The 20,513-nt window shown below is 46.4% G+C and overlaps 1 long non-coding RNA gene across 3 annotated transcripts; it reads right to left on the bottom strand.

Moving 5' to 3' along the window:
* Positions 1 to 1,096: 1,096 nt before the first annotated feature.
* Positions 1,097 to 19,545, bottom strand: LOC129488559 (uncharacterized). Of its 3 annotated transcripts, XR_010122250.1 has the most exons (3): positions 19,306 to 19,545; positions 8,447 to 9,009; positions 1,097 to 5,554 (listed from the first exon to the last, which is right to left on the bottom strand). It is a non-coding gene; the product is annotated as an uncharacterized lncRNA (long non-coding RNA). The 3 variants fall into 3 exon arrangements; XR_010122252.1 differs by lacking the exon at positions 19,306 to 19,545 and having other exon boundaries at positions 8,447 to 9,433; XR_010122251.1 differs by lacking the exons at positions 8,447 to 9,009; positions 19,306 to 19,545 and adding an exon at positions 7,242 to 7,335.
* Between the last annotated feature and the right edge of the window lie 968 nt (positions 19,546 to 20,513).

Raw genomic sequence — 20,513 nt, 5'->3', positions numbered from 1 at the left:
CTACTAAAAATACAAAAGTTACTCGAGCCTGTTGGTGCGCCTGTAGTCCTAGCTATTCCCCAGGCAGAGTCAGGAGAATCGCTTGAACTGGGGAGGCAGAGGCTGCAGTGAGCCAAGATCATGCCACTGCACTACAGCCTGGGCAACAGAGTGAGCCTAAGTCTCAAAAACAAGACTAAACTAAACAAGTCTGCTGGAGTGCAGTGGCGTGATCTTGGCACACTTTGAGCTCCACTCCCCAGGTTCAAGTGATCCTCCTGCCTCAGCCTCCCAAGTAGCTGGGACTACAGATGCCTGCCACTCCAGCCTGGGCAGACTTGGTCTAAAAAAAAAAAAAAAAAGAAAGATGGATGCTAGACTTTTATCCAAGACAGATCAGACCTGCCAACTTCACCATACAGGAATTGGCCTTTCCACAGGTTTACCCTAGTGTGGGAGTCTCAAGATTGAGATTACTAGGGGAGGTAGGAGGCCCTACCTGGGCTGGGGCTTGCTCTTTGCCTTCTCTAAACCAGCTTTTATCAAAATGTCCTAAACTGGGGAGTACCAGGAAGGAATAGAGGTTCCAGATCCCCAAAACATAGATTTGAGCTACTCTGTCCCTCCTGACTGGGGTAAAAGGAGCCCCAGTGTGTTATCTTGTTCATTGTCAGTTCACCCTGCAGCTGGACGGTCATTGAAGAACCCTTGTACTAACTGTCTGACACGTTGGACTACCCTTAATCAGCCCCTGGCACACTGAAGCCACAGAATGGGGAGAGGAGCAGAGAGAGGTGGCAGGGCTACCAGTCTCAGTGGGACCTCAGGGAGGGGATGATCCAGATGGCAGGGCTGCCAGCCTCAGTGCGACCTCAGGGAGGGGATGACCAGGCTGGAGTTAAGCCATCCCTAGGGTTCCGTGGGTCCAGCCCTTGTAGGGGCTTTTTTTGTGTGTATGGTGGGGTGGGGTGGGGTGGGGGGAGACACTAAAGGTAAGAAGTGGCACTAAAGGCAGAAGCTCTGTCAGCTGGTGTTCAGAATGAATACCAAGACTCTTGGGCGTACACTTGAAATGCCATGATTATATCTAAGTTGGTGTAACAAAGAGATCCAGAGATACGTTGGCTTAGGAATATTTATTTCTTCAGATGTCAGTGGTTCTGGGGTGTCAGGGAGGCTCTACCATCCTCAACATGTGGCTTCTCCAGGGCAGCTGATCCCGGACCGTCCACTTCTCAGCCAGCAAGAAGATGGAAAAGCAGAATGGAGGGGGAGACAACCTCCTTTGCAGGGCGTGACTCGCAAGTTGGACACATCATTTCCAGCCACATTCCATGGACCAGAATTAGCCCTGTGACCAACTCTGGCTGCCAGAAAGTCTGGGAAATACAGTCTTTGCTTGGGCGATCAGGCAGGCAGTTATATCTTTGGGAACATCTCTCACCGCCCGGGGAACACCTGAGCAGAAACTGAAGGACATTTAACAGATTCCCCTTTGTGTCTAACAAGAATTGCCTCCATCAGTTGGGGCTCTCCTATGTGCTGGGTACATAGGCCATCTTTACACAACCCAGCAATGGAGAGCACACCATTCCCAGGCTGCAGATGCAGAAACTGTGGCTCGGAGAGTTAAGCGTCTTGTTCAGATTCAGTCAGCTGGTAGATGGCAGGTCTGGGATTGAGACCCAGGCCTGGCTGGTCCTGCTGGGACACAGTATCACAGCTTTGACTGGGGGCTTCTTTTTGTTTTCATATATTTTTTATGCTCAATGTACATTCCTTTTGAAATACACAGAAAAGGGAAAGAAGCCGGAGTCCTGCCTTGTGTAGGAGGGATAAGTTAGAGGTGTGCACGGGGATAAATCTCCCTCCCGCCCTGGCCCTGGCCCTGGCCCTGGCCCTGACCCTGACCCTGATCCTGCTCCTGATTCTGGTCCTTGGCCTGGGCGGCGATTACCTGCGCTGGCTGAGCGTCGCCGGCCACCAGGGGGCGCTGCAGGGCCACCGGTCCGGTCGGCCGGGGATCACAGCCTCAGGGGACAGGAAATGATCAACAGCTTCTCCTCTCGGATCCAGGTGGACTCAAGGAATCTCCGGAGGGCAGGACAGGTGCTGAGCCGGGTGCAAAGGTGGAACTCTATTCCCAAAGCACATCCCGCGCCCCTTTCCTCTGCAAAGTCTCTGAACCGCGTCACTCCGGATGGAACCGAGGGTTCAGCCCCCTGAACCTCTGTGTGTCCTGGTCCCTTTCCTCCAAGTAGACAGGAGGCATCTCCTCATCTGCTCAGTTCACATTCCTCCAGGGGCTCAAAGGGGACCCAGTCCCTGTCTTGAGACACCAAGTCAGGGCAGACTCCAGGAGAGAGGAAGGAAGATGATTCCCGCACTCAGGTAGGGAGCCCCTCCAGGAAGAGAGAAACGAGGGGTATACAACGTGAGAGTGGAAATGCTCAGAAATAGTCAATGGCCTGGGCAGCTGAGCTTTCGTCCACGCCCTGGCACAGTGTGTGCTGCACAGCAGAGGTGTTCAGTGAACGTTTTTCATTCAATCAACAAACACCCTGAGTGCCTCCGTGTGCAGGTCCTGGGCTAGGCTCTGGGAATGAAGTCCCTGCCCCCCGGAGCTTATACTCCGGTAGGACAGAAAGAGTAAACAAGATCGGCCACTACTGTAACCTCACATGGTGCTGAGCTTTAGAGGAAATTAAAGCAAGATAAGGGCACCCAGTCCAGGGCTTATATTCCCCCAACCCCCACCCCCCGTCCAGGCCGGCAGTGATGCAGGGGGAAGGGGGCAGGGGTGTGGGGGGTGGAGAGGGCAGGGAAGCCACCCCCATCCTCTGGGCACAGCCAACAACCCCCAGTTTTATACAGGAGAGGCTTCTTGGGGAAAACATCATTCCAGAAGCCCTCGAACTGATGGGATCCACTGACTGGAAAGAGAAAAAGGTCCAAGAAGGAGGAATTCAAGTCCCTGAGGCCCCTTTGGGTAGAACAGGGCAGGGAAGAGCCTCAGGGTTGCAGAGCCTGGAAGCGGGAGGGCAAAGAGGAGAAGGTGGAGATCCAGACTCCTCAGAGAACTGCGGAGGGCCTTGCAGGGGCCAGGGGCGGGGAAGTGGGAGGATAATTTTATGCATCAATTTGGCTGGACCATGGTACCCGGATATTTGATCAGCCATTATTCTAGATGTATCTGGGAAAGTATTTTTTGGTAAGAGTAACATCTGAATCAGTGGATGAGTGCTGAGTGAAGCAGATTACCTCACCGGGCGGGCGGGTCCTGCTCCATCTGTTGAAGACCTGAAGACAAAGACTGACCCTCACCCTTCACCTCCCACCTCTTCCTCGCCTTGGAAAAGAAAAACATTCCTGAGAGGGGGGATTTGTCAGCAGATGGCTTTGGGACTAGAACTGCAGCATCAGCTCTTTCTGGGTCCCTGGCGCCCAGGCCTACCCTGCAGATGTGGGCTTGCCCGCCTCCACAATCAGTGAGCCGGTTCCTTAACATCAACCTCTCTTTCTCCCTCTGTCTCTCCCTCTCTCTCTCTCCCTGTCCACATCCCATTGGTTCTGTTTCTCTGGGGAAACCTGACTAATGCGGGGACTCTCAAGGCCCTGGCTGAGAATGGCAGGCCTGAAGATTCTCTGAGGCATTCAGCATTGAATGAGCACCAGCTGGGCGTGGAGCTGTGTCAGGCGCTGGGCACAGGACTCAGCCCTGGAACCGAGTGTGGGCCCACGTCGTGTGGGCCTTTGTCTGTCCCTGTCATGGCTTTGGACACATGCGTGACCCAGAGGGGACAACGGATCTGGGTGGGGAGGTGGGAAAGCTCACCCCAGTATTCCTCTTGGTGACAGCAGTCCCTTAAGGGGTCGCCTGAGTCGTGGGACCCACAGGTGTGGACCTCCTGCCCCCTTCCTCCCCTCTCCCCAGTGACTTTATCCAGCGCCTGCCCTGCCCAGCCTTGCACAGGCTACCCTGTGACCCACTCACGGGGAGATAGGGGAGCTTCTTTCTGCCCTCAGGAGCCTTGTTCTCAAGGCAGCTCATCCAAGAGAATAAAATACAGTGATTGCCACACACATGCCTGGGGGCTTAGTCCAGGAAAGCCACTTATAAAATCCAGAGGCGAAGGAAGAAAAGATCAAAATCTCTGTAACAAATCCATTTCCCTCCTCCTCCCTCCCTTCATCACCAAAGTCGACCTGCCCCAGGGCCAGGGATCCTCTCCCTGCAGGTAACAGGTGGATTTCTGCTTTTGAACTTCACGGTCCTGGCTTCTGGTGGTTTATAGGTGATCTTTGAGGGTGATTTTGACGAGAGGCTTGTTAGCTTCTCTACGCTTTTGAAATGCCCACTCTCCCCACAGGAATCTGGGACTTCGCAGAACTGGTCCAAGGTGAGTGTAGGATTAATTGCCAGATGAGTTTTCTCATAAGCCTGGGGTCCAAAGTACATTGGACAGCCAGCAAATGCTTATGAGGGGTTTGAGCAAGTGAAATCAAGGCTCAGGGTCATAGGACTCAATGGAGAGTGAGGCAGCTGGGGTCTGGGATGAACAGCATGGGCCTCAAAGCAGGGGGCTTGGAAATAGGTCCTGAAGAGGGGGTCGCTTGCATGGCTAGGAAGGGGTTGGGGCCCACTAGCATTTCTCAGAATGCCTATTTTCTTCGGCAGTGAGAGCTGGAGGGAGGGATGGGTTTCTCAGCACAGTTCCAGTATGAGTGGCCCTCACCACAGGGCGCCATTGACAAGTCAGAAAGAAACAAGGCTTAACCGCTGCCTCCTGTCCCCCGTGGTCTGTGAAAGTCTCATACTGTAGTGCGTCTAATGGTGGCCCCCCAAAAGATACATCTACATTATAATTCCTGGGACCCAGAAGTGTGACCTTATTTGGAAAAAGGGTCTTTGCAAATGTAATTTACAACATTGAATGAGCACCTGCTGCGCGTGAAGCTCCCTATGTTGCCCAGGCTGGTCTTAAGGATCGTGTGTGTGTGTGTGTGTGTGTGTGTGTGAGATAGGGTCTCACTGTGTCATCCAGGCTGGAAGGCAGTGGCACAATCACGGCTCACTGCAGCCTGAACCTCCCAGGCTCAAGCGATCCTCTGGCCTCAGCCTCCCGAGTAGCTGGGACTAGGGTTGCACTCCACCACTCCTGGTTAATTTTTTGTGTGTATTTTTTGTAGAGATGAGGTCTCCCTAAGTTGCCCACACTGGTCTTGAACTCCTGGGCTCAAGTGATCCACCTGCCTCGGCCTCTCAAAATGCTGAGATTACAGGCGTGAGCCACTGTGCCTGGTTCAAGTTAAAGATCTTGAGATGAAATGATTCTTGGGATCATTATCTAGGATGGGTTGTAAATCCCAGGATGAATGTCCTTATATGAGACGTGCAGAGGAGAGACACAGAGATGGAAGAGGAGAAGGCCACGTGAAGGCAGAGGCAGCGACTTGGGAGTTGCAGCCACAAGCCAGGATGGCCTGGAAGAGGCAGGAGCAGACTCTTCTTGGAGCCTCCAGAGGGAGTGTGGCCCTGCTGACACCTTGATCTTGGACCCCTGGCCCATCAGAGCTGTAAGAGAGTAAGTTTCTGCTGTTTGAGGTCATCTGCTGCAGGAGCCCCCAGGAACAAATACGCCTCCCAATCCCATTTTTAATTCCCGAGGGTTTGCACCCCCAGGACACTTCTTCCACACATTCCCTGTTGTGCTCCGTTTTGCCCTGTGTCCATCTGGAAATGGGACTCCATCCTGTTGATACGTTCCACATAAAATACACTTGTACCAAAAATGTCTTGTTTTTAGGAGACTGTGGGGGCTGGGAGTTGGGGGAAGGGTTCCATTTTCCAGGGCAAGTATAGCTGTCCCTCAGTATCCTAAAGGGATTGGTTCCAGGACTCCTGCAGTTACCAAAATTCAAGGATGTCCAAGTCTCTGATATAAAATGGCATAGTATTTGTAAATAACCTATGCACATTCTCCTGTATACTTTAAATCATCTCTAGATTATTTGTAATACCTAATGCAATGCAAGTGCTATGTAAATAGTTATTGTGCTGTATTAGTTTTAAAATTTGTGTTATTTATTATTATTATTTTGAGACAGAGTCTCGCTCTGTTGGCAGGCTGGAGTGCAGTGGTGTGATCTTGACTCACTGTACCCTCCGCCTCCCAGGTTCAAGCGATTCTCCTGCCTCAGCCTCCCGAGTAGCTGGGACTACAGGTGCGTGCCACCACGCACAGCTAATTTTTGTATTTTTAGTAGAGATGGAATTTCACCATGTTGGCCAGGATGGTCTCGATCTCTTGACCTCATGATCTTCCCACCTCAGCCTCCCAAAGAGCTGGGATTACAGACATGAGCCACCGTGCTTGGCCTATTGTTGCTATTATTAAAAAAAAAATGTAGAGATGAGGTCTCAGTCTGTTGCCCAGGCTGGAGTGCAGTGACCTGATTATGGCTCACTGCAGCCTCAAACTCCTGGACTCAAGCTATCCTGCCACCTCAGCCTTCCGAGTAGCTGGGACTACAGGTTCGTGCCACCACACCTGGCTAATTTTTGTTTTTTTGGTTTTCGTAGAGCTGTGATCTCATTATGTGTTGTCCAGGCTGGTCTCAAACTCCTGGCCTCAAGTGGTCCTCCCACCACAGTGCTGGGATGGCAGGTGTGAGCCACTGTGTCTGGCCTGTTGTTATTTTTAAATTGCTTTTCTTTTTTCAGATATTTTTGATCCATGATTGATTGAAATCTTGGATATGGAACCAGGGGGTAACTGAGGGCCAATTGCACTGGGCTTTCCCTTGACTAAATTTGGGCAAAATAAAATGATCTCTAACCTTTACAAAGCTAATCAGACACCTCTAGAGTAGCAAATCCTAAAAGAAGAAGATCAGGCATATGAGTGTGTGTGTGTGTGTATGTGCACATGTACCTGTGTTGCCAAGCTGTTCCTTCCCCCACCCCCACCACTTTGCTTTTGGAGTCAAAGGAAAGGCACCCTCCTGGCTAGTGGGCCAGATGAGCCTTGTCACCTGGGGGATAGGATGCAGCCCAGATCTGCTCCTGAGCACAAAGATGAGCAAAATCAAAGGAAATTGCATGAGACTGAAGACCTTCTGTGCGGTCTTCCTGGGAGTGGCAGAAGTTTCTGGTGGAGGCGCAAAACAGGCCCCTGCTACACATAACTTCCATAACCACCAATCCACAGAAAATCCACCCACCCACACCACATCCCAGGCCTCTCCTTTCCATGCCTGACCTGTGCTCCCGTGGCCTGCATGGGTGTGAGTCACCTCCTTCTTCACTGCAGGCCTCTTCCAGGATGTCCTGGTGAAGACCACCACTGTCTGTCCAGTTATACTAGTCAGAACCCTGGGAGTGTCTCTTGACACTCCTTCTCATCGTCCCCCAAACCCAGCCCATCCCCAAAGCCTGTTGATTGTATTTCCTTCTTGTCACACAAATGTCACCAGCTTTGATGGGCACCTTGTTCCTCCCCTTTGTGGTACTTGTCACAGTTGCAGTTTGCCTGTGAGCTCCGTGGAAGACAGAAGCCACGGCTGCTTATTCCTAATTGTGTCCCTGATGCCTAAAACAGTGCCTCGTGCGTCACTGGTGTTCAATAAATACTTGCCAAATAATTGAATAAATAAGCAAATGAATGAAGGAATGCAGTTTTGAGTGAGGATGGTGTTGAAAAGGAATAAAGCCTTCCCCAGCAGTGCCTGAGGTCCACGTAAGAATGTCCTAGATGATAAGACAGGAGACGCATGGGCATGGTAGGTGGGCTCTCCCCACCCCTCCCATAAGAGTGCAAAGCTGGGACAAGCCAGAGGCTTCACAGGCCTGGTAACTGGGGGGTAGGGTTTGGTGATTCCTACCCAGGGCTGAGGGCATCGAGAGGCCCTTCCTCTCTACCTGGACAGTGTTTACCAGGTGTGTTTCCCATTCATTATTTTCCAGTGGGTACTGGGTTCAAAGTTTCTACAAGCAGTGGGGGCTTGAAGGTTCAAGGAAAGTGTAGTATAGCTTTCTCTCCCTTTTAGGAAGATTTCTGTTTTTCTTTTCTTTCTTTCTTTCTTTCTTTCTTTTTTTTTTTTTTTTTTTTTGAGACAGAGTCTTGCTCTGTCACCCCAGATGGAGTGCAGTGGCATGATCGAGGCTCACTCCAACCTCTGTCTCCCAGGTTCAAGTGATTCTCGTGCCTCAGCCTCCTGAGTAGCTGGGATTACAGACATGAGCCTCTGCACCTGTCCTAGGAAGATTTCAAAACAAGGATGAGTCTATTGTAATTTAGAGGGCCGTTTTAAACTCCCCGTGTGGGTGGCAGATGCTTTGGGTCTGGCAGCTAGCTCTATCCCAACCTTCTCTATCTACCCTGCAATTCCCTCCCCTCCCCCTCACATTTTACTTTGAAATTTTCAAACATTCTGAAAAGTTCAAAGAAGAGTACAATGAACTTACCCTGGATTCTCCAACTGTTAACATTTTGCCGCAATTGCTTTGTCTCTCTTGGTCTCTCTGTCTTTGTATATTTCCACATACTTTTATTTTGCCGAGCAATTTGAAAGCAAGTTGCTGACATCTTGACACTTCACTTCTAGATATCTCAGCATCTCCTAATAAGGATATTCTCCCACAAAACCACAATACCGTGGTCACAACCGTAATAGCACCCAGTGTACTATCTGTATTCAAATCTCTACAATTGTCCCCGGAAGAGCTTTTAACGCTGGATTTTTTTTTTCCTATCCAGGATCCAATCAAGATCATGTATGATATTTGGTTGTTATGTCTCTTCAGTCTCTTTTCATCTAAAACAGTCTTTCGCCTTTTTATTGTTGTTATTGTTCTTTGTTTATGTGAAATCAGTTTTTGATAAAGAGTCCAGGCCAGTTGTCTTGTAGAGTGTCCCATATGTGGGTTAATCTGGTTGCTTACACAAGATTAGATGCAGGTTGAATATTTTTGGCCAGAGTTCTGTACTGCAAAGGTGCCACTGTAGACTTCTCAGTCAGGTATCACATCTGGAGTAAATAATGTCAATATTACATCTGGACTAAATAATGTCAGGTATCACATCTGCAGTAAATAATGTCAGGTATCACACCTGGAGTAAGTAATGTCAGGTATCACATCTGGAGTAAATAATGTCAGTTATCACATCTGGAGTACATAATGTCGGTGTCACATCTGGAGTAAGTAATGTCAGTATCACATCTGGAGTAAATAACGTCAGACATCACATCTGGTGTAAATAACGTCAGGTATCACATCTGGAGTACATAATGTCAGTGTCACATCTGGAGTAAATAATGTCAGCATCACATCTGGAGTAAATAATGTCAGTGTCACATCTGGAGTAAATAATGTCAGTATCACATCTGCAGTAAATAATGTCAATATCACATCTGGAGTAAATAATGTCAGTTATCACATCTGGAGTACATAATGTCGGTGTCACATCTGGAGTAAGTAATGTCAGTATCACATCTGCAGTAAATAATGTCAGTGTCACATCTGGAGTAAATAATGTCAATATCACATCTGGACTAAATAATGTCAGGTATCACATCTGCAGTAAATAATGTCAGGTATCACACCTGGAGTAAGTAATGTCAGGTATCACATCTGGAGTAAATAATGTCGGTATCACATCTGGAGTAAATAATGTCAGGTATCACATCTGGAGTAAATAATGTCAGTGTCACATCTGGAGTAAATAATGTCAGTGTCACATCTGGAGTAAATAATGTCAGTGTCACATCTGGAGTAAATAATGTCAGTGTCACATCTGGAGTAAATAATGTCAGGCATCACATCTGGAGTAAATAATGTCAGTATCACATCTGGAGTAAATAATGTCAGTGTCACATCTGGAGTAAATAATGTCAGTATCACATCTGGAGTAAATAATGTCAGTGTCACATCTGGAGTAAATAATGTCAGTATCACATCTGGAGTAAATAATGTCAGTGTCACATCTGGAGTACATAATGTCAGTATCACATCTGGAGCAAATAATAATCCTCACTCTGCTTCCCGTTTTGTAAGTAATTTGTGGAATCTTCACATGGCCACAGGATTAACTGAATATCCAAGTCACCAAATAGTTTTGGCAACCCTTGGTGGTGCTTACCTGAAGAAGCATTACATTGGAGGTTGCAAAATGGTAGTTTTTCATCCTTTTATTCCTGCTACATTTACTAACTGGCCCTTTTTTCTGTAAGGATTTCCAAATCCCACTATATTAAAAACATTAATCACTGTGGGTTCGTGGAGTTTTAAAAATGCTATAATTGAAACTACAGTTATTCATTTTGATGTTCAAATCATCCTACATTTGAGCCGTGGGAGCCCTCAGGTCAGCTCCTGAATCCTTTTGACATGATCACGTTTATCTTCCAAAACTGTTTTGCTTTCTGGTGTGACAAGAGATTCCATGCTCACGCGTTGTGCATTTTCACCCCTGGCCTAGAATCAACGATTTCTCTAACAAGCCCTGGTGCCTTTAGTGGTGAATGGTATAGAGAAAGAAAGAACCTGGTGATATATGTGATCATTGCTACTGGGCTGTCATTCAGTGGACAGGATTAGAAAGTTCATTTTAAAAAAAATTGCAAGTTCAGACTGATATTTCCAACTCAAATTTAACATCACAGAATTTTTCTTTCACTTCTTTACTGACTACTAGTATCTTTTTTCCCCTTCAGTAAAATATATATTTGCTTATTTGCTTTCCACTATACATGCATAAAAGAGTTTCGGAATTACAAGACCAATATTACTGCTAACAGTAAACCTACTAAATAGAAGTTTTTCTGTAGTTCTTCTGTTCTTAGAACAGATCCTTCTTCACAATCAGAGTGCTTGCTCTGTGTGGTTGTGGTATCAGTTTGAGGCGTTATCAGTTTGATTTCCTTCTTTTGCATTCTATTGTAGGGTATTCTTTATCCCATCTTTTTAACATTTAATTTTATTTTTAAAATACATGAAACATTTATGTGGCTAAAAAGTAAAAATGGGTTGAGAATAGTGCCTCACACCTGTAATCCCAGCACTTTGGGAGGCCAAGGTGGGAGAATTGCTTGAGCCCAGGAGTTTGAGACCAGCCTGGGCAACATAGGAAGACCTCATCTCTACAAAAATAAATAAATAAATAAATAAATAAATAATTAGCTGGGTACAGTGGCATGTGCCACTGGGAGGCTGAAGCAGGAGGATTGTTTGAGCCCAGGAGGTTGAGGCTCCAGTGAGCCACTGCACTCCAACCTGGGTGAGAGAGTGAGACCCCGTCTCTGAAAAAATAAAAAAAAGTGACAATGATACAAGATATACAAGAGAAGCCTCACTCTCATTCCTATCCCTTCTACCCCATTCATTCCCACCTCCACAGTTAATGCCTTCCATTAGTGTCTGTTTAATACTGTATTTCTTTTCACAAAAATAACACATACACGTACTCATTTTCTCTTCTTTCCATATGAAAGACAGTATAATATATATCCTCCTTTGCATCTTACCCCGAACCTCATTATCTGTTCACACAGATCTCTCGTGCTCACATTCATTCCTTCCTATTTCGGAACATTCTGCTGTCACGTGGAACCTGTTCAGAGTTGGGTTTTGTCTAATCTATATTAATGCTAGTTATTTCAGAAGACCATGCAATACCCATGAAAACTTCCCCTTCGCTCTCAGAAAGTTTGCACAAAAATCAATTCACAAAAGCCAGGTTAATTAGATAAAAAGCTATGAATTTATTTTAACTTGACAAAAATGGGGAATTGTAGGAGAGTGATTACTCAATAACCCAGCGGGGTACATATGCTTATATACCCTTCTTCTTAGGGGAAAGGGAGATGGGGAAGTGTGGATGATTTTAGTTCAAGTGATTTTTGGAGAAATCCCAAGTTCAATGGGCTTGAAGAACATACAATGGCCTGGGACAAAGTCTATTGTGCCTGCAGAGTATACAACAGTTTGTGACAAAAGTCTTTCTTCCTGGATATGAGTTCAGTTCATGAAAATTCAGGAAGGGACCAGGAGTAATTGTTTTCTTCTTTAGTGAGTCTGGGCTTTAGGCAGATAAGGGAACTTCAGAGAACAACCTCATTCTGTGCTTTGAGAGAGACAGACTGAGACAGAGGCGGGGGTTGGGGGAGGTCAGGGAAATCTTGTGGCTTCTTCTTCAGTTCAGCATGTCACAGAGCCATATTTGGGGGTATTGGTTTCTGAGCCCCAGTCTCCATTGATACCGGGTCCTTTTGAACTGGCATGACCTCTGGATTCTGAGTGTGAGAAGGCAATAGGTCGAAGGTCCAAATGAGGGTGAAGGACACAGTGCAGGCTGTCCCCTTCTGTCTGGCCTCTAGTGTTCCTGTGTCTCTTGGGACGTGTGTGGCCTGAGAGATAGGTTTGCGGGGAGGGGCTTTCACACTAGAGGATTATGAAATGTTGCCAGGAGAGAAGTGGTTTCTGTGCCAAACACTTGCCTCACTCAAAGTGTATACTTTTCAAAAATTAAGGCACAATTTATAGAGCATAAAATTTGCCACTTTAACCTTTCTTTCTTTCTTTCTTTCTTTCTTTCTTTCTTTCTTTCTTTCTTTCTTTCTTCTTTCTTTCTTTCTTTCTTTCTTTCTTTCTTTCTTTCTTTCTCTCTCTCTCTCTCTTTCTTTCTTTCTTTCTTTCTTTCTTTCTTTCTTTCTGTCTGTCTGTCTTTCTTCTTTCTGTCTTTCTTTTGAGTCTTGCTCTGTCCGGCTGGAGTGCAGTGGCACAATCTTGGCTCATAGTAACCTTGGCCTCCCAAGTTCAAGCGATTCTCCTGCCTCAACCTCCCGAGTAGCTTGGATTACAGGTATGCATCACCATGCCCAGCTAATTTTTGTATTGTTGGTAGAGGCGGGGTTTTGCCATTTTGGCCAGGCTGGTCTTGAACTCCTGACCTCAGATGATCCACCTGCCTCGGCCTCCCAGAGTGCTGGGATTTCAGGCACGAGCCACCGCGCGCAGCCCACTTTAACCATTTTAAAGTGTACATCCAGTGGCTTTAGTACATTCACCGTCTCATTCAACCATATCATTTTTATCACCCCCAAAGGAAACCTCATACACATTAAAAAGCCACACCCCATTTCCCCTTCCCCCAGGCCCTGGCAACCACCAATCTGCTTTCCGTCTCGAATGGATTTGCCTATCCTGGATATTTCATATATATGGAATCATACAATATGTGTTCTTTTGCATCTGGCTTCTTTCACTTAGGTTCATCCAAGCTGCAGCATGCATTGGTACTGCCTTCTTTTTATGATGAAGTATTCTGTTTTATGAATGTACTACAGTCTAGTTTATCCATTTACAGCTTATGGACAGCTGGGCTGCTTTTACGTTTTGGTCACTGTTTTAACCTGTGTTTCTATTCTTCTTGGTACGTACTAGAAGTGGGACTTCTGGGTCGTACGGAAACTCCATGTTTAAATTTTTTTTTTTTTTTGAGATGAAGTCTCACTCTGTCACCCAGGCTGGAGTGCAGTGGCATGATCTCAGCTCACTGCAACCTCTGCCTCCCGGGTTCAAGCGATTCTTCTGTCTCAGCCTCCCGAGTAGCTGGGACTTCAGGCATGTGCCACTACGCCAGGCTAATTTTTGTATTTTTAGTAGAGACGGGGTTTCATAATGTTGGCCAGGCTGGTCTCGAACTCCTGACCTCGTGATCTGCCCGCCTTGGCCTCCCAAAGTGCTGGGATTACAGGCGTGAGCCACTGCGCCTGGCCCCATGTTTAAATTTCTGATGAACCAACAAACTGATTTCCACATCAGCTGCACCATTTTACATTTTCACAAGCAAAGTAGGAGGGTTCCAGTGTTTCCACATCCTTGCCAATGGGTATTTTCCATTTAAAAAATTATAGTCATCCTCATGGGTGTGAAGTGGTCAACTGTTAATACCCTTTTTGACACAAGCTTCAGGTATCAAAAGATACGCTCTAATGCTGCCCTTTGGCTTCATGAGGCTATTCAAAGCTTCCAATTTCTTGTAAATAATATTAGACTTTGTTATTGTTACGTTAACTTGGTGACCCAAGGGATTCATGGTTGTAGGAGGGGAATCCTGTTATATTCTAAGTGCTGTGGTTTGAATGCGTCCCCCAAAGTTCATGTGTTGGAAACTTTATCACCAATTGCAACAATGTTGAGAAGTGGCACGTTTAAGTGGTGATTAGGTCATGGGAACACAGCTCTCACGAGTGGATTCAGGCCATTATTGGGGTACTGGATTAGCTATCACAGGAGTGACTTAGACATAAAATCAGGGAATTCTGACCCCCTTTCCTTCCTCTCACATGTGTTCTCTCTCACCACGTGATGCCTTCTGCCATGGGATGGCCCTCACTAGCTGCCAGCACCACGCTCTTGGACTTCCCAGCTCCAGAACCATGAGCCAAATAAACTTCTGTGCTTTGTAAATTACCCAGTCTGTGGTACTTTGGTATAGCAGCAGAAGATGAACTAAGACACTATGCATGATGTTACCCTGAACATTTGCAGAAAAACAGCTTTTTACATCACATAGCCACACTCAAAATGTGTTATGGGAATACAGAAAAACAGAGGTGGGGGAAATGACATTAACTGTGGTGAGAGGGTGAAATAATCCTTGGGACCAGTGACCTTTAGGGGTCTTTTAAAGTGATTTGTGTGCTCAAAATAACTGGCCCGGGCCTGCGGAATCCAGGCATCCTGACAAAACCACATGAATGAGGAGAACAGCGCTTTTCATGACCAGCCCCACCAGGGGAATTTTTCAGGCACACATCTTACTCTGTTGCTCAGGTCAGCTGGCTACCACTAGTGAGCCCAGGCCCAGAGGCTGGGGCACCCCAGTGAGTCAGAGCCCAGAGCAAGGAGGGTGAGAATTACCACTTCCTGTCTATGAAAAACACTTAGATAAATGTTGGTTCCCACCATGGCTAAGAATCAAATAATATTCTTTCTTCGGGCCTCAACCTCAAGTGCCTGACAAACTCTTGAAAAACCCCAAGGCACTACCCAAAGTAGTTTACACGGGGTGGTCCCAGGTGGTTTCCCTATGGCTGGTTGATGATGTTACTTACGGTATTTTTCAGGATTGGCAGTCAAGCAGATGTTATTAACATTAACCAATTAATCCAGGTCTTATTGCATGTCATCCTCACGCCAAGTAAAAGCACCAAAGAAGTTTGGAAGTAGAGAAATGCCACAGGGTGGATCAGGAAAGACAGGACAGAGGAGGGGCCATTTGTGTAAGACCTACCTGAAAGGACAGGTGGAAGAGGACAGTGGGAGGGAAGGGGAGGATGGAGGCAGGGAGGTAAAGGTGCCACCCCCACACAAGCATCGAGCAATGCCAAGTGTCCCAACATAGAATGGACTTCTGGATACATCCACTTTATCCCAAAATTATTGTGACAATGTGATCAGAAGAGAATATTGTGGCCAAAATGTTAAAGTTTGACATTCCAGAACAGGAGTAATTATATCTTGGCACTGTTCATGGTGATATTTCTTCCATAGCTACTGTACTGAATATTTGCCAGGCTAAGAAGACACTTACAACTGAGGTAAGTGGAGAAGTGGCTATTTTGGGGAACCCCCCCCCAGGCTACCTAGGACAGTCTCTTTAACCCCTAGGATCCAGGTGTAGTTATTAAAAGCATCCACTTTCATTGCCCAAAGTGTCCCACTTTAGACAATAAATTACATGGTCACTCTATTTATCATGGATTTTTAATTACTTTTAAAAATTGTGGTAAAATAGACATCACCTAAAATTTACCATTTTAACCACTTTAAGTGTTGAGTTCAGTGGAATTAAGTTATATTCGCCTGGTACAACCACCACCAACTCCCCATCCTCCCCTTCTCCCAGCTCCTGGCAACCAACCACAATTCTAATTTCTATGTTAACGCATTTGACTACCCTAGGTACCTCTTTAAGTGGAATCATACAGTAATTTTCTTTTTGTGATTGGCTTATTTGACTTAGTATAACGTCTCCAAGTTTCATCCATATGAGAGCATGGGTCAGAATCTCCTTCCTTTGTAATGTTGAGTAATACTCCATTGTGTGTGTATTAGTCTGTTCTTACATTGCTATAAAGAAATACCTGATACTGGGCCAGTCACGATGGTGCGTGCCTGTAATTCCAGCACTTTGGGAGGCCAAGGTGAGAGGATCACTTAAGTCCAGGAGCTCAAGACCAGCCTGTGCAACATGGTGAAACCCCATCTCTACAAAAAATACAAAAATTAGCTGGGCATAGGCCGGGCGCGGTGGCTCATGCCTGTAGTCCCAGCACTTTAGGAGGCCAAGGCAGGTGGATCACGAGGTCAGGGGAACGAGACCATCCTGGCTAACACGGTGAAACCCCATCTCTACTAAAAATACAAAAAATTAGCTGGGCGTGGTGGTGGGCGCCTGTAGTCCCAGTTACTCGGAAGGCTGAGGCAGGAGAATAGCGTGAACCCGGGATGCGGAGCTTGCAGCAAGCCGAGATTGTGTCACTGCACTCCAGCCTGGGCGACAGAGCAGACTCCGTCTCAAAAAAAAAAAAAAATTAGCTGGGCATAGCGGCCCATACCTGTAGTCCCAACTACTCAGGTGGCTGAGGTGGGTGGATCGATTGAGCCTGAGAGGTCGAGGCTTCAGTGAGCTGTGTCATGCCACTGTTCTGTAGCCTGGACGAGAGAGCGAGACCCTGTCTCAAAAAAAGGAAAAAAGAATAAAAAAAGAAATACCTGAGACTGGGTAATTTATAAAGAAAAGAGGTTTCATTGGCTCTTGATTCCACAGGCTGTACAGGAAACATGATGCTGGCCTTCTGCTTGGCTTCCGGGAGGCCTCAGGAAACTTCCAATCATTGCAGAAAACAAAGTGGAAGGCAGCACTTATCACGTGGCCGGAGTAGGAGCAACAGAGAGAGGGGGGAGGTGCTGCACACTTTTTAAATAACCAGATCTTGTGAGAACTCACTCATTACACAGTACCAAGGAGGGATGGTGCTAAACCCATGAGAACTATGCCTTCGTGATCCAATCACCTCCCACCAGGTCCCGCCTCCAACACTGGGGATATAACTAGACAGGAGATTTGAGTGGGACACAGATCCAAAACTACATCAGCAGTTTATCAATGGATAAACACAATGTGTTATCCATTCATCCATTGATGGAAGCAGCACTTGGGCTGCCCCTACCTTTTGGCTATTGTGAATAATGCTGCTATGAACATGGGTGTACAGAAAGCTGTGTGTGGCTTTGCTTTCAGTTCTTTGGGGTGTACACCCAGAAGGGGAATTCCTGGATCATATGGTAATTCTTTTTTTATTTTATTTTATTTATTATTATTATTTTTGAGATGGACTCTCACTCTGTTGCCCAGGCTGGAGTGCAGTGGTGTGATCTTGGCTCACTGCAACCTCCGTCTCCCAGGTTCAAGGGATTCTCCTGCCTCAGCCTTCGGAGTAGCTGGGATTATAGGTGCCTGCCACTGCGGCCGGCTAATTTTTGTATTTTTAGTAGAGACAGGGTTTCACCATCTTGGCCAGGCTGGTCTCGAACTCCTGACTTGGTGACCTATGCGCCTCGGCCTCTCAAAGTGCTGGGATTACAGGTGTGAGCCACTGCGCCTGCCCTCTATTTTGAATTTTTTGAGAAAATGTCATTCTGTTTCCAATAGTGGCAGCACCACTTTACATTCCTATCAGTACAAGGATTCCAATTCTCCAACATCCTCTCTTTCTTTCTTATAATAGCCATTCTAGTGGGTATGAAGTGGCATCTCACTGTGGTTTTGATCTGAATTTCTCTAATGATTAGTGATGTGCTGAAGTGCATGGCACCATCATAGCTCGCTGCAGCCTCAAAATCTTGGCCTCAAGTGATCCTCCTGCCTAGTCTCCTGAGTAGCTGGAGGTATAGGCATGTGCCACCACTCCGGGTTAATTTTTTAAATTTTCAAATTGTTTATAGAGATAGGGTTTCACCACGTTTTTCAGGCTGGTCTTGAACTCCTGGCTGCAAGTGATCCTCCCACCTTGGCCTCTCAAAGTGCTAGGATTACAGGTGTGAGCCACCGTGCCTGGCCAGCCATTCTTCTCTAGAGACATAGCTATTCAAGTCCTTTGTTCATTTTTGTATTGTGTTGTTTGTTTTCATTGTTGTTTTTAAGTTTTAGGAGTTCTCTATATGATCTTGATATTAATTCCTTTTCAGATATAATTATGGATTTTTTTTTACATGATTTTGAAACTTTTCTTCCTTGTAAAAGTTTGAGATATAAAGAATTCCCAGGCTGGGCATGGTGGCTCATGACTGTGATCCCAACATTTTGGGAGGCCGAGACGGGAGGATTGCTTGAGCCCAGGAATTCAAGACCAGCCTGGGCAACACAGTGAGATCTCATCTATACAAAAAATTTTAAAATTACCAGTCATGGTGGCATGCACCTGCAGTCCCAGCTACTCAGGAGGCTGAGATGGGAGGATCGCTTGAGCCCAGGAAGTCAAAGCTGCAGTGAGCCGTGATCACGCCATTGCACTGCAGCCTGAGTGACAGAGCAAGACCCTGTCTCAAACAACAGCAACAGCAACAAAAACAACAATGACAAAAGAATTCCCAAACTGGGCTCTTACTGGAATGACTTATGGTCCAAATGTATAACTGAATTGTGTAACTAAGAATTAAATAGCCATCCTAAAGTTTATTTAGCTTAATATTACAAATGCAAGCACACCAAATAATTTTTATAAGGATTAGATGTCATAAAGTCTAATGTCTATCATCATACTTAACAGTCTCATTTAAATCCTTATATTGTGTTGCATCATAGATGATACATTGTTCTTTTTTTTTTTTTTTTTTTTTTTTGTGAGACAGGGTCTTGCTCTGTCATCCAGGCTGGAGTGCAGTGGTACAATCTTGGCTCACTGCAGCCTTGACTTCCTGGGCTCAAGCAAACCTCCCACCTCAGTCTCCTGAGTAGCTGGTACTAGAGGTGCTATTGTTCTTCTTAAAGTTATCTAGTTAACACATTATCTTAACCATCAATCTACTTCCCTATTTATCTGTTGAGAAGCTCTTATTAACTGTTTTGGTACATAAAATAAATACCTTTCACAATCATCACTAATTATTGGCACATTTTACTCCAGCAATAATAATGGTGCATTTATACTTCAATGGACTGATAGAACTTCAAAACCTAAAGCACATAATATTTTCTCACTCCTCGTTACATCTCACAGGCTCAACTATAATTCAAAGTGAATATGCAGCCTTACCACCGAATCGGAACGGCCTGCCTTGCTGGAGTAACTCCAGATGATATGCAGGCTCCATATCATGATCATTTATGTGGCCACCTGGTCCCTGATGGACTTCAAGGCAGTGAAGCTGTTACCAGTGGAGGGTGTCCAGGTTCTTGGCATTTTGAACAAAGAGTTGGACAAAATGCACAAACAAAGCAAGGAAAGAATGAATCAACAAAAGCAGAGATTTATTGAAAATGAAAGCACACTCCACAGGGTGGGAGCTCCCCGAGCATAGGGACTCAAGAGCCCAGTTGCAGAATCTTCTGGGGTCCGAATACCCCCTAGAGGTTTCCCACTGGCCACATGGTGTTCACCCCATGCAAATAAAGTAGTGGCCTGAAATCAATCTGATTGGTTGCAGAAAGCAACTCATCAGAGACTAAAGTGAAGTTACAAAGTTACACTCCTATGCAAATATCTGATTGGTTGCAGAAGGCAACCAATCAGAGGTACTTTCAGTTTTCCAGCCGAAACGGGTGCGTGGTTTTCAAAGGGAGTCGCCTCTGGTCCTTTTGTTACTTAGGTATGGAAAGTTGGGGTTTTCCATTCAATTTGGTTCTAGAAGTCAGCGTGAATCGGCCTTAGGTTTCCTGCCTCCAGACCCTAGTCTCCTGCCTCAAAGTGGCCAGTTGTCTCTCGGGCCTTCCCAAGGCAGAAGGTGGAGCTGAAAAGCAGACTTCACTGAATGCTGAGGCTAAGTTGAAAATTGGTGTAGGCTCCGTGCAGCCCACCTGAAGAACAGAGGAAGGGAGCACCAGAAAGCTGCTTGGGAGCTGGATCTCAGGATGCCGGGCAGAGGCGTTTGAGCTTTACCCCTTGGGTGGTAGAGCATGGACCACTGCAGGCTCTCCACGTCGTGAGTGGGCGTGGGTTGGCCCATGGGCCTATTTGACTTAGTTTCTGTCTCCCACACCATGGGAGCCATCTTCTCCCTCTTGTGACTCCCTGTCTTACAAACCAGAGAAGATGACTAGTGCTTATGAAAAGCACTCTTGTGCTGACAGGTGCCCTAAGGCCACCATCATCATCCATGAGGATTTCTCCTGTTGTCAGAGCGCTGCAACAGCTGCAGCCTCATTCAGGGTCTGGCCTCTGTTCCCTGATGGCAGAGGAGGAAAGAGCCAACATAGGCCGGGCACAGTGGCTCACGCCCGTAACCCCAGCACTTTGGGAGGCTG

This window comes from Symphalangus syndactylus, chromosome 8, assembly GCF_028878055.3.
Source record: "Symphalangus syndactylus isolate Jambi chromosome 8, NHGRI_mSymSyn1-v2.1_pri, whole genome shotgun sequence".
NCBI lineage: Eukaryota > Metazoa > Chordata > Mammalia > Primates > Hylobatidae > Symphalangus > Symphalangus syndactylus.
This window is presented reverse-complemented; position numbering and strand designations above follow the sequence as displayed.